The 12,037-nt window shown below is 42.1% G+C and overlaps 1 protein-coding gene across 4 annotated transcripts in view; it reads right to left on the bottom strand.

Annotated features, from left to right (window-relative positions):
* The window catches only part of LOC135109235 (putative neural-cadherin 2), a 312,599-nt gene that overhangs the window by 172,191 nt on the left and 128,371 nt on the right, over positions 1-12,037 (bottom strand). For 2 of the 4 annotated variants that reach the window (XM_064020469.1, XM_064020471.1), the window contains one exon: positions 5,426-5,513. The exons of 1 other annotated variant lie outside the window; for it this stretch is intronic. The gene's annotated coding sequence lies outside the window, so the exon portion shown is untranslated. Of the gene's footprint in view, positions 1-5,353; positions 5,514-12,037 lie in introns of all 4 variants that reach the window. One more of the 4 variants, XM_064020467.1, reaches the window with a different exon arrangement.

Raw genomic sequence — 12,037 nt, forward strand, 5'->3', positions numbered from 1 at the left:
GGCCAGGAAGTGTTGGCGCGTAGAAGAAACTAAGACACTTCCACAGTTCATTATGCAAGGGGGAAAACTAAGGCAGGGAGAAGAAAAAAAAAAGAAAGGAGCAGACTCAAGGAGGATAAAGAATATTCGCACCGAGCAGGGCAGACTTAATAAGATTGTGTAGCCTGCGCTCTCTTGACACACACACACACACACACACACACACACACACACACACACACACACAGAGCAGTGGTAGTAGTAGTAGTAGTAGTAGTAGTTTTATGACAAAAACACAAGTAATAAAAGAAAATTACATCTCGTTTTTGTCCAACTTAAATAAATAAAAATATTAAAAAAAAAAAACATATTGTAGGAAGGTAACAGGTGAAACAAAAGCAGGCATAACAACATAAGAAAAACAATAATAATTCCACACAAGAAAGTATTAATTTCAATAAAAGCTAACACACACACACACACACACACGATGCTGAAAGAAGAACAAGAGACAGAGAAGCGAAACTCAAGCTGGTGGATTCATTGCTATTCCTTGTATATCCTCAACTGTAAATCCAACACAAATCCGGAGTCCCTGCACCTGGACGCGCCCATCGCTGTGCACACCAACATAACTCGTGTGCTTGTGTCGTTCCCATAGTGTCTTACGTTCCCATAGCCAGGCAGTGTTCAAAAAGCAATTTACTGTCATGGCGTACTTCAAACTGATCCTAATAAACTGTACACGAATCTAATCTTCCTAATATATCCTTGTACACTAATCTCTCTTATTTGGTTTAACGCTGACTAATATTAATGGGATGTTAAGGTTCTAAAGTGAACTCTGCTCTAAAAAGTCTGTTAATTCCTTCACTGCTTCATAAATCTTCCCTAATTCCTTTACATTTTTCTTGGTTCATTGTTTCCTTTTATACTGCAGTCTCTCAAATTACTCTGTAGCCTTGACACACACAATTAACCGCCTATTCTCTATTCCTTTTCCGCGTGACCTTGTGAGCGTCTTTTACAGTGGACTGGATGGTAGGAAAGGATGACCGCAGCAGTGAAACGGTTAATATTTCCTACCACGTAATGAGTAAATACCTGTACGTACATTTATCTCGTCCACCTTAATCCTCTCACCTGTTATTTGGATGTGACGGTCCTTGAGTAAATACTGATATAGAAAACTATCAAATATTCACATAATGAGTAGAAAACGTCAATTTACCTTATATACCTTAACCCTCACACCTGTTAATGACATGCTACGGTCCTAAAGTTAATAATGACATAGAAGATTTAATATATATTCCCCGGCACGTTGCAGTCCACGCCTCTCCCTCTCTTTGCCTCGTTTATCACACGCCTGACCCAGCCCGCTGACAATGACCCCCTTCCTGTCTACACAAAATAAATACCATACATTTCTCTTTGGTGTTCCCTCAAATCTGCGACCATAAATTCACCTTTTTTGAGGAGATTCACCGCAGAGGGTCACCTACTCCTGTCCCCCTCACGCCCCTCCCTCAGCTCCCGTTCTCACTGTGGGGAACAAAACAGAGAAGTGCGGGTTTGCAAATGTGTCGTGCGTGGTGCGTGAATTAACTCGATTTCAGACACTCCAGCTTTCCCTCGTTCGAATCCCTCTGTCCAATTTTTCGCGAGTATCAATGCTTTTTTTTTTTTTTGTATTTTTTCTTTATTGCACAGGATCCCTAATGAACAAATTATTCCTGACGTGTGACTTTTATATTTTTATTTATTTTTTTTTCTCGCTCTTTCTTTTCCAAGCTTTTCATCCTCTCCTCTCCTTGAAATCCTGGTGAAAAAGTGTTGAATCTGTTGACTCTATCATCTATCACCCGTGCATCCCTTTGAGCTCAGATGCATAAAGACGGGAGGTGATGATGTGAAAAAAAGGCAAAGGGTATGGAAAAGTGTAGCGACGTGAAATTGTCCCTGATTGAAAAATGGAGAGAGAGAGAGAGAGAGAGAGAGAGAGAGAGAGAGAGAGAGAGAGAGAGACACACACACACACACACACACACACACACACAGACACACACAAACAAACAAGCAGGCAGACAAATAGATATATAGATCAAGGGACTGTGAGGGGATTAACCCACCCATCCCCACTCAGCCCTCACGTCCGCCCCCCAGGTGCCCCACCCATCCTGCCCCTCCACCATTACTCTGAACTGCGCATGTTACATTGGCTAGACCCTCAGATAAACCTATTCCCGGCACTGTACATGAACACACACACAAGAAACGTCATAGTCTCATCTCTTGTAATGTATTGAAGATTGTATCCTATAACCCTCTGAAAGGCAAACCACTCAACGTATCACTATTTCGTATTAAAACAATCTATTCTACCTCCAGGACAAAAAATATTCCAGTCTCATCTCTTCTGGGGCCGTATGCACGAAGCGATCCTAGCGGGTCTTAGCTCTGAAACGTGTCATAGGATAAACGGAGCATTCTTGTCACAAACTGCACTTCTGTCATAAATCCGCGCGGGATGATAAGGCTGGGTCCATCCTGTCTTAGCGGCTTATTACAGATGCTCCCCACAGCCAAGATGATCGCCCCACAATATCTGCTGTTCAGGAATTATTTACCCAGATATTGAATTAACTTAGTGACACGGAACTCATCAGAAAATATTGTTTAGATCATGTAGGTATTCTCTTTGTCACCGATCTAGTGAGGGAAGCCTTACAGAGTGACACAGAAAGGAGAAATCCATTTACCCCCGAAATTAAGGTGATCACAACACTTAGATATCTTGCTGCTGGGATAAGCTGCTGGGAAAATGCAGTTATGCAGTAGTGATGGACTTGGGGATCGTCGAGAGAGCCATCCTTGCACCAAACCATTTGAAAACTGTTTGTTTACACTGAGGCGCTCCAACATGATCACATTTAAGGTATTTCAAAAACTTACTTTTTTTTACTCTTCTCCCAATACATGAAATCAAAAGAAACATTTATAGAGGCTGCAAATTAAAAAAACGGCAGATTTTGCTTCGTCTCTTAGTATTTGAAATCAAGAAAGCGCTACACATAGCAGACTATGATAGGCGGTTTCGCTCATAACTTATGACATTCGAATTATGATAGATGTTCAAAGTTATGACACACATCTGCCATAGTTATGACACATGTCATAATTTCATAAAGAATACGGGCCCTGATGTTTAAGAAAACCACACCACACTACATTTGGTACTAAAACTTCTTACTATTCTATCTCCTTATGTATTTAAATAAAACTCGTAGCTCATCGTCTAAGAACAAACACTCAAGCACACCAAGGAAGCTGAACACAAGCCTTCCTCACAAACAACACATTACCAGCACCACCTGTTGAGCATATGAGGAGCTTCGCCACTTACACCCAATGGACTTGTATGGTTCCAATAATACTGTACACTCCAGCAGGAGACCAAGGAATAAACTCGAGACCTTTCAGACAACACCTGACTCCTAATTCCATTTACTGAGCGTAGCCGGAACCACAGCCACTGGACTCGCATGGTTTCAATAATGTACACTCAGGTAAGAGACCAAGGAAGTATTCCCATCACTTTCCTTCAGACAACACACTACCAGCACCATCTATTAAGAGTATGCGAAACTTCAACGAATCTCAACCACTGGGTTCGCAAGGTTCCAATAATATTTCCGTCTTCCCTTTCCCTTAAATCGTTGAAGCAGCTGATACTCGTACTTGGCTGATGCGCAACGATACCAAGACACGCAGCACAGGAGGATCGCTGATTTAAATGAGGAAATGCAAAAGGCAAAGGGACGCGAGAGAAGTTTGCCCAAATCAGAGCGGGATGTTTCGCGCAAAAGTTTGGGAGTCACTGATTTTCGTTGTTTCCACACTAGGTTGCTGCCGTGAAGGTCCCTCCGCGTTGCGTCATTCCCGCCACCTGCCACACACCACTGTCCCGCAAAGTTAGTGGTCAGGAATTTGGCGGAAAGCATTCACGCCGCACTGTATGTATTTCTACGTCGCAGTTCATGTTTTGATATCACCTGACTCAAGCAAGTGTTCGTAAATGTCTGTTTCCCTCATAAGGACCTTTTCAAATGTTTGTTTCTCCCATAAGGCCTGTTCTTCAAATGATTGTTTCTCTCATAATGGCTGTTTTTAAATGCTAGTTTCTCTAAAGGACTGTTTTCAAATGCTTGTTTCCCTTATGATGATTTTTCAAATGCTTGTTTCTCTCATAAGGACTGTTTTTCAAATGCTTGTTTCTCCCATAAGGCCTGTTTTTCAATTGATTGTTTCTCTCTCTCATAAGGACTATTTTCAAGGGCCACGGAAATTATTAGTCAGATTCTCGTGGCTGTTTTTTACAACTGGTGACACAGAATCCTTGTTAGCTATCACTAGACCAAGCAACGCCCTTCAAAACCTTATTAACCTCCACTACAGCCTGTCAAATGTAACTGAGCTGATAAGTCATATTATCGTGGCTATTTTTACAACTAGTGATGCAGAATCCTTGTTAGACTGTCACTAGACCAAGCAACGCCCTTGAAATCCTTATTAACTTCCACTAAAGCCTGTCAAAAGTAACTGAGCTGATCAATCAGATTATCGTGGCTGTTTTTACAATTAGCGATGCAGAATTACGAAAACACCCTTGAAAACTTTATTAACTTCCACTAGATACTGTTAAAAATTGTTAAGATGCCAAAATCGTTTAAGAATAAGGATGCAATAATCACCCAAACCACCCCATCTCTCTCTCAGGATCACCCACTTGTCCCCTGCACCAATAGTAACGAGAAGTGGAGGCGAAGTGGAGGCAATCACATCCTAACCACTTTTGCTTCGGGGGTGATTGCTAATACAGGTCGCCCATCACAGCCACATCTCAGCATCGGAAAAATATAGAAGCTGAATGCCTCGTCGGGAGCGTGTGGCCGGCTGCGTGTGTCAGTCTCGTAATGAGCAGAGGTATGAGTATAAAGTTTAGGCATACTTATTCTTACTGTCCGTTTTCTTTGACTGGTGGCGGGGGTAAGAGGGAGAAAATGGGTTAGGTGGAGTTCTGGATGTTTTGTATCGATGTGAAAAGCATAAAATAGTCGGATGGTAAGGAAGGAATGAGAGAGAGAGAGAGAGAGAGAGAGAGAGAGAGAGAGAGAGAGAGAGAGAGAGAGAGAGAGAGAGAGAGAGAGAGAGAGAGAGAGAGAGAGAGTGTGTGTGTGTGCCAGCAATCCTTACCACTGCCTGCTTGTTTACCGCAAAGCTCATAACTAGAGTAAAATTAAAGGAAAGAGAAAATAAAATAAAAACTCACTCCAGAACGACCGACCTCACCACCACCACCACCACCACTCACTGAATAGATGATGATGATGATGATGATGATGTTTTGCAGGAACCGAAGCAAGATGATGACACAATAATTCACCTGAGCATCGCCAAGTGTGACCCGAGGCAGGAGGTGAGGGTCTCTCTGCCAAGGGACTCTGCACCGCTGCGTCAGAACATGAGAGAAGCTGGAAGGTAGAAAGGTTATACGTGGTCAGTCACATTATAAAAGTTTAACTGTCTATTTCCACCTGTTATATGTATTTATTGTATGTATCTTATCTTATTTCTACCGTTTGACTGCTGTGTTGTTGTTGTTGTTGTTGTTGTTGTTGTCTCTCTCTCTCTCTCTCTCTCTCTCTCTCTCTCTCTCTCTCTCTCTCTCTCTCTCTCTCTCTCTCTCTCTCTCTCTCTCTCTCCTTGGCTTGAAACAGTCTTGCGCAAATTTACAGAACAATTTCGAAAGATAACACTCACAGCAAAGGCGATTGAATATTTAATCCAGCCTTACACCACATGTATTTTAATTTCTCCTGAGTAAAATTGCCTATGGTTGTTCAAATAAAACAGTCATTCGAAGTTAAAGGGTTAAAGTTCCCTATTGACTTGACACGAAGGTTCTGTTCACACGAGGATATCGCGACAAAGAGAATGGGACGACTGTGTGTGAAAACCTACATAAGTTTACAGTGTCCTTGCAGTCACGCGTCTAAAATATCCTCGTGTGAACAGGTGGTAACAATCTGCCACGCGTGGGCTTGACGGCTTCTTTCAGCTTTTCTTATTTTGTGTTCCAATGATTGCTAATTATATTTCGTCTTTTTCCTCTATTATGAGATATTTCAGCGCCTCATCTCGACTCTAGTGGAAGTAACTAGGTTTTCAAGAGCGTCTCAAGAGTGTCTCAAGAGTGTTCTCGTGATCCAAGTGAATGTTAAAGGATTACACATCATGGAAAGGCAAGACACTCATGAGAACTCAACTAGTCATGTCTGCGGCGTTTGAAAATAACCCTTATGAAAACCTAAAGAATTTCGTAATGCAGGCCAAGAGCATCAGCTTGTGGTCTGGTGAGTTGCTTTAATGTTTGTATTACAAGGTCTGGGTTACCATACTATTACTCAAGAAGGGACAGATGAGCAATATAGAAGCAATATTTATTGGTATCCACAGTTCACTATCTTATTTTTCTGACACTGTATTGGGTATTGCAGATATAAACAGTTTCGTAACAGCCGTCATGTTCACAGTTGCTTTTCCTTCCTGCATTTGTCGATGCTTACCTTTGAGGTCACTGACAAGAGTGAAATATTGTTATTATCTAAGCATCACCCTTAAGAACTTAAAAGAATATTTTACATATGTATAATATTTTTTTTCTTTAAGTAAGGGACATATTCCTATCATCATACAAAAATTTTGAATTTCAAATTGTTTTCTACTTTTTTTTTTTAATTAGGGTTCGGACCTCTAAAAATTCAAAAAAATTCGTGATTAAAAATTTTCCTCTAAGATTACAATCGCGAAAAGTAGAAGAAAAATATTGATATAAAAGTATATATCAAAAGATAAAATGTGCTTTCTTTAATGACTTAATTTCCTTTAAGAAAAACACATGCAAGGTTTACACTGGTTTACATGATCTAGAAAGAAAAGAAAAAAACCATATTCGCAGACAAAAAAAGGCCAGGCAGGACATGAAGACAGAAAAGTGAAGGTGACAGTGATCCGAACAGAAGACACATTTTGAGGTTTACGATATCTAAAAACAATAATAAGATTGGACGTTAACAAGCAGAACAGAAAAAAAGGCCTTTCAGGATGTATGCACACACACACACATACACACACACACACACACACACACACACACACACACACACACACACACACACACACACACACACACATTAAAAAAAAAAAGCATAAAAACAACTTGCAGGGATACTGTAACCTTTTCGATCTCAATACCATGAAAAAGTTTCATTTCTATCACAGAATCTGGTTTTTTCTTTTTTTCAATATAGCATTGAGAGAGACGAGAGTTTTCTATACTGTTACGACAGCGCGGGGAGTCACCTTGAAAGCGGCAGGAAGGGTCGTTGGCGGCTTCACCTGCAGTTTTCATAGACCAAGACCAAGCAATCCACATTTAAAGGCGCTTCTCAATGTAATGTCTGACTTTTTACGTAAGAGAGGCGCTGGACAAGGGCAACAAAAAAAACTTGAAAAAAATAGAATAAGGTGCCAGTCCAAAAAACTAAAGCATGAGTCTCTTGAAACCTCCCTCTTGAAAGATTTCAAGTCATAGGAAGGAGGAAATACAGACAAAGCAGACAGAGTTTACAAAAGAAAGGGATGGATGATTGAGAATACTGGATAAGGGACTGGCGTTTTTAGTGAGCGTCTCTGTTCCGGATTTGTTCATCTTGAGGCTCCTCTTACATAAAAAAGAAAAAAAAATGCAGCCTCTTTGCTGTCGTTAACCTTTTCGCTATCACCATCCTCATCATCCTCAATCATAGCCCAAGCACTCTCCATGCGGTGCTATACAACCCCAGTGCTGTGGCGCCAGATACACTCCACCACTCAGTCAACACACAGACTCCTACATGATACAAACACCCACGCATCTTTAACACCTGCCCGTCTCCCTCCCGTAAGTTAGGCACGCTCGACCTCCACACCCGTGACGAGGACATCAGGTGTGAACTCCCAATCCCATGTCTCGCCAAATTAGCCTCAATGAGTTCGGGCTTTGCATTACGCGCGGTACTTTTCCCTCCCATCCAATTGGCAGCTCTGTACAGGGGCTTGTTTGTTCCTCACCCTTCTTTACCCTTAACTGAAAAATCAACAGGTGAAAGAATGTAACGCTGAATATGAAGGTAAACGGCACTCGATCTTCTTTCTGTTCAATTAGTGGTTCTGTACAGGTGAGGCTTGTTTGTTCCTGACACTCTTCTCTCTTTAATGCAGGGAAATCAATAGGTGAATGTAACAAACACTTAATATGAAGGTAAACGCCACACGATATTGTATCTAAACAATTAGTGATTATGTACAGGTGGGGCTTCTTTGTTCCTGACACTCCTCAACAGGTGAAAGAATCCAACAATGAATACGAAGGTAAACAATAAATGACATTCTTTTTTCCCCTTCAATTAGTGGTTCTGTACAAGGCTCTTTAACATTTAGTCTGGAAAATCAACAGGTAAACGAATATAACATTGAATATAAAATTAAACGATATATGACATCCTTTCTTCCCCTTGAATTAGTTGTTCTGTACAAGGCTCTTTAACATTTATTCTGGAAAATCAACAGGTAAGCGAATATAACATTGAATATAAAATTAAACGCTATACGACATCCTTTCCCCTTCAATTAGTGGTTCTGTACACGGCCCTGTTTGCTTCTGGCTCCCCTTTAACTGACTCGGAAAAAATCATCTAATCAGGTGTAAGGACTGCAACGAAATCTGAACCTGAAAGTAAGCAGCATAATGCATTCTTTCCCCATTCAATTAGTAGTTATGTACACAGCCCTTGTTCGCTTCTGGAATCTTTCCCCCTTCAACTCTGAAAAAAAGTCAACAAAACAGGACAAACAATGTACCAAAAAATAACAAAACCATCATAATCTGAAACTATCAAGGCTATGACAAGTGGTTTTTTTTCTTTATAACACCAAGTAATAATTATAGCAAACCTCTTTTTATTTAAGAAAAATTAACTCATAACTCTTACGACTCTTTACCCTTTAATCTAAAAAGAAATCTTAAAAAAAAAATTAATAAATAAATAATTTGAGCAAACAACGAACGGAGAGGCTTTGAATATCCCACTAAGTGACGAGTGAAGCAAGAATCAATCTATGCTCTTTACCTTTTGATGGACAAACTAACATAAAAAAAAAAGACCATAAGCTGAGCAAATGGCGACCACACAAGCTTTGAGTACAACAAGTGACAAGCATAGCAAACACCCCTTTGACACACACACCAAACAAACACACGAGCCACAAAACAAAGATAAAAAGCCGTCGTCTGCAGTGACCCATGATGCACCAACTCTCAGTCACTCTTCACCTCCACTAACCTGATATTCGGCCACGCGAGGGCACCACTAAGGCAGGACTCTGGGGTGTTTCCGCGCGAGAGACGCCCTTCCCTGAGGGCTTCCAGGCATCACAATTGCGGTTGGAAACGAACAGCACGTCCCCTCACCCTTTGATCTGCTTGTCTGCCTCGCTCTCTAAGGCACCGCTGTATCTTACTTTTTCCTCTTGCTACCTTCCTCGTTGACTCTCTCCCTCTCCCTCTCCCTCTCTCTCTCTCTCTCTCTCTCCCCGCGTCCAGCTCCGCCTCGCCATCCGCCACTTGCCAGTAAGCCATTTCCGCGTTATTAATGAATCGTGTCCTGATTTTTACGATGGGTTTAATTAATATCTGATGTATGTAAAGACGCTGAAACTGCAATTTCCGCGATGCTTTTTAAGAACTTGGCTCTTCTTTTATGACTTCGGTAATCTTTCAATCCTCGCGTTTTTCTTTTTTTTTCTTTTTTTTTAATGGGAAGGCAGAAAAAAAAAGTTCCAGCAGGAAATGGGTTTTGGGATGATGGAGAGCCGTGGGTTTTATAAAGGTGATAGTGTTGTCTTATCTTTTTTTAATATATTTTGTGAGGACAGAGGTGGAAGGATCAAAGCGCAGCACCATAATCCACTTTACAGCCACACGCGCTAAAGCCAGTAATCCACTTTTTTTACAACGTGATTCAGTTATATAAATTACGTTACGTGTTATGTATGCACTAACTTAATACACGTACCTCTGATTTTGACTTTATTTCTGGAGAAGCTTCGATGTACACAGGTCAATTACGGGGCATTAGTGTAGAACAAGAAGAATAGGAGAACACACACACACACACACACACACACACACACACACACACACACACACACACACACACACACTCACATATTCACAGCTTCACGCCTTTTCTTCGCAGTGGTCCCAAGGAAGCTGTATCATTTGTAACCATTTCTGCTAAGCATTATCCAGGCACGCTCTTCGCATCCACCCTCCCCTCCCTACCCTCCCCAATGCTCACGCTCCTCCCCACTATGCTCCTCTTCTTGCCTTCCCTAATACTGCACGTTCTTTTCACCCAGTCTTCTTTCCTTAACGTTCCAAATGCTCACGCTCCTAACCTTTCCCAGTACTACATGCTCCTCCCCAGGACTCCAATCTCCCTACCTTCCTGCCCTCCCCAGTGGTCACGTTCCTCTTATCGTGTTCTTATTGCTTTCCCCCAGAGCATGCACGTTCCCCAACCCACTCTCCTTTCCCTCCACAGTGCTTCACGCTCCTCCCAGAACTTATCTCAGCGCGGTCCTCCTCCTCTCCCTTCTCCCCAACCGTCCTCCTCTCCATACCTTCCCCAGTTCCACGTTCTTTCACCCACTTTCCTTTCCCCTCCCTACCCAGCTTCACCCTCCGTCCTCAAGAGTCTCCTAACCTTCCCCAATGCTGCATGCTCCTCCCCACCCAGTCTTCTTTCCCTTTCTCTCTCATGCTTTCCTTCTTGCCACCACTCCTCTCCCTGCCTTCTCTATACCCTCGCTCCTTGCCATCTCTCTCCTCTCGCTTCTCACTCCCACTACTACTTCTTGACACTAATACAAATACACGCCCCCTTGATTCTCTGCTTCACTGACTTTTTCATGCGTGACTCTTGATCATATGATTCTTACCACTTAGGAAAATACTTTACAGGTACAATTATGTTTTCCCGCCCCACGCTGCTTGCATATCTGGTGAGATTTGTGTAATTAGGTTAAGGTATTTATGTTTACTGCGTGTGTTTCTGAGGGGGAGTGGCGTAAAGACCTTGAATTATCTTGAGGTACCTTGAGTTTCTTGGGTGCTGCAGGAGTGAGGAGGATTTGAAAGATGTGTTAAAATATATATTCGTATAGAGCAAAAGAACATGAATGATAAACCTACACGTCACTGCCTTTGTTAAGCATCTCATCTCCTTGCCCTTTTACGACTAGCACCTCGAATGCATCTCCTCGCGGCCATTAGGAGAGTTAAACGTCACAGCGAGTCTCATTCTCCGGGGAGGAAAAATATGACTGTTAGTAATACACGCAGGCAGTTCATTAGAGCTAAGAGAGACACAAAGTTGGAAGTCCATGGTTGCCGACGTCCTGGAAGTATGGCGCAGCGGTAAGGGAAGGTAATACATCCATGTCACTTGTGTGGGGTACTAAGAAGAGGCGCTAAGCAGTGACATTGACACGGCACGTAATGACTTCTCAGTAAACAGTCCATTAATCCAGCAAGCAAAGAGAGAGAGAGACAGGTAATCCACAATGAGGTCTGTATTAAGACGACAACGAGCTATGACAACAAGTGGAGCGTGATGGAGATAGTGGAAGAAAATTGCTGTAGTGTGCGTGAGTGTATGTTTCTGTATGTGTGTGTGTGTGCGTGTGTGTTTGGAAGGTACATCAGGTGAGAATTAGCTGCTACTCCTGCCTTGCTTTGAGTGCCAGTGTTTGATGTGTGATGAGGTAACTTCAGGAGGTATGGCGCAGCTTGGTTAAGTTCAGTATATTGTTATTGTTTTGCTCAAGAATTCCTTCTCTGCCTCCTCCTCCTCCTCCTCCTCCTTCCTGTTCAGCTTAAGTAGGGAAGGTA

The sequence above is a fragment of the Scylla paramamosain genome, chromosome 18 (assembly GCF_035594125.1).
Source record: "Scylla paramamosain isolate STU-SP2022 chromosome 18, ASM3559412v1, whole genome shotgun sequence".
Taxonomy (NCBI): Eukaryota; Metazoa; Arthropoda; class Malacostraca; order Decapoda; family Portunidae; genus Scylla; species Scylla paramamosain.